Source organism: Syngnathus leptorhynchus, unplaced genomic scaffold, assembly GCF_054491065.1.
Source record: "Syngnathus leptorhynchus isolate UIUO unplaced genomic scaffold, UIUO_Slep HiC_scaffold_148, whole genome shotgun sequence".
NCBI lineage: Eukaryota > Metazoa > Chordata > Actinopteri > Syngnathiformes > Syngnathidae > Syngnathus > Syngnathus leptorhynchus.
In genome coordinates this window covers 17,501-20,000 of record NW_028232115.1, presented here as the reverse complement: position 1 = coordinate 20,000, position 2,500 = coordinate 17,501, and the positions used below count along the sequence as shown (strand labels likewise).

The 2,500-nt window shown below is 59.2% G+C and overlaps 1 pseudogene; it reads right to left on the bottom strand.

Moving 5' to 3' along the window:
* The window catches only part of LOC147037652 (28S ribosomal RNA), a 9,677-nt pseudogene that overhangs the window by 2,084 nt on the left and 5,093 nt on the right, over positions 1-2,500 (bottom strand).

Here is a 2,500-nt window from a genome sequence, read left to right as displayed (position 1 = left end):
CCACGAGCTCGCACATCTTGTTGTGGCGTCGTATCCTGCTACGCTTCACCGAAGCGCACTGACCCAAGATGTGCGAACAAGTCTCAAACCCAGCCCCGCAGCGCCCGCAGGCTGTCCCCACACCGGTCCGACCCCGTGCCCGGAACTCCCTGGTGGGGTACACCCCCGCTCTCAGTGCGAGTGCAACCAAGTAATGCCTCTGACGGAAACCCACAGCTCCAGGATCCGCGAGCCATGTATTACTGATCACATCGTTACGGAACAGGTCGACACCCACACCCTGGACCCGCAGCGCCGCCCAGGCCAGATTCTCAACCTGCCGCCAGTCCGGGAAGACTGGCATGCTCACAACAGCAGTCGGAACGGTATTCCCCGTGCCCAGCTTCGGCACACCGTCCCGATCTCCGCCCGCGGCGACCCACAACCTCGTCCAGATAGGTTTTTGCACTACCTCCATAGCCAGAGACCTCAACCAAACATCAGAGGACCAACAGAGTCGCCAGGTGCGCCTAACCTGGACTTTGGGTACAGTAACGGACAACTTCGGAACGCCCAGCCCGCCATCGCGCGCTTGTGAGTAGATGATCCCCCCGGCCGTGGACGGATCCAGGCGCAACCACCTCTTCACAGCCATCCGTACCAACCCGTCCACCAGCTTCAAATTGGTCACCGACACCCCGCCAACGTCCGCCCGAAAAGCCACTCTCGGGAGTAAGAAAGAGTCACAAATCCGCACCTTCTGCGAGGGCTTCAGCGAAGCCCTCGAGATCTTACTCACCCCATCCTTCACCTGACCCAGAAGATCTGGAGCAACAATTCCCCGCCACGGCACTATATCAGCCCCAAGATAGCGCACAGATTCACCAGGGCCGACCATGTGTATCTGCTGACCACATATCGACCAGGCTTCACCACTACCATCCTCGGGGCCCATCCAGATACCGTGGCACTTACGAGGCTGGACAACCAGCCCCGTAAGCTGGCAAAAGTCCTCCAGGATCCCCAGGTTGTTCCTCATTCCCTCCTCCGAGCAGCTCAGCAAGACAAGATCATCAGCAAAGGCCAGTGCGGCGATTCGGCGGTCGCCCCAAACGAAGTGGCTTCCATTGCGTTCAAGTTTATGGATGAGAGGGTCCATAGCAAGATTGAAGAGCAGTGGGGACATCGGGTCTCCCTGCTTCACCCCAACCTTCATTTGTATAGGATCGGTGAAGGCGCCACCGCATCCCACCCTGGTCGAGCAGTCCACATAAGAGTGACGAATCAACTCAATCACACGCCTGTCCACGCCAAGTCGACCCAGGACACACAGGATATGTCCATGGGCAACCGAGTCGAAAGCCTTCGCAAAGTCAATGAACACAATTGCCAGCGGCCCGCCACCAGACCTCGAGTGCCCCATGATCCGGTCAAGAATCATAAGGTTCTCTGCGCAACCACTCGCGCCAGCGACGAACCCACGCTGCCGGGGGCTAATGGGACAGGCCCGAGCAAGCCTCATCGTCATTATCCGCCCAAACAACCTCAGCACGACTGACCCTATCGTCACGGGCCTCCACCCCGACAACGTACCCAACTCTTCCGGGTCAGCCGATTTGGGTAGCAACCGTGTCTTGCACTCCTTGAAAACCCGGGGAACGACTCCACGTACCATCCATGTTGTGAACAGCCTCGCCAGTTGCTTCCCGGCCGGGTCCCAGTTCAACACAGCCTGTCTTCGAATCCCATCTGGGCCCGGCGCAGAGCTAGATGTCATCCTAGCCAAGTTAGATGTCACTTCAGTCGCCGAGATCGGGTGATAGAATGGTTCATTGTCAGCGGTAAGCTCCACCTCAAAGCCCTCAAGACCGAGAAACGCCCTCACCGTTTCCCATCTCTCACGGAACCCCTCAAACACCAACTCAGGTGGCAAGTCACACCTCAGGGGCGTCAGACCGTCCAAGACACGCCGCGCCATACCCTTCCGTGCCACACTATACCCCCGTTGCTGGTGATAGAAGGACCGTTTCCTCTGGAGAAGCCGCCTTCTCCACCCTTTCAAGTCTCTGCTTCTTGGTGCACGCCTCACTGACGTTGTAGGCCACACTATCTTCCCCCCCAGCGCCTCCATGACCTCCAGAGCAGAAGAGTCGACCAGGTCAGGCTCCCGACCAGCTCTCTCAACTAGGGCAGCAGTGGCCCGGTCCTCCTCATCCCCCGCTAGCAGAATCCCCATCACCTTCTCCTCCACCATGTCGGGGAGCTCCGGGGGCAAGGACCATTTCTGGGGCAACGCCCTGAGAACCAGGGAACGCCGTCTCGCACCAGACACACTGCCTGCCGCGCCGCCACACAGTACTCTCCATTTCCCCCTCACTTGTTCCCTCGTCTTGCCCGTATCCAACACCCGGGCCACAACCGCAAACTTCGCAGGGTCTCCTTCATACTCCACCATCAAAGCCCTAAGGCGGACCACCTCCGCCTCACTCCAAAGCTTTGTCACCCCCGGCCTAGCGGGGCC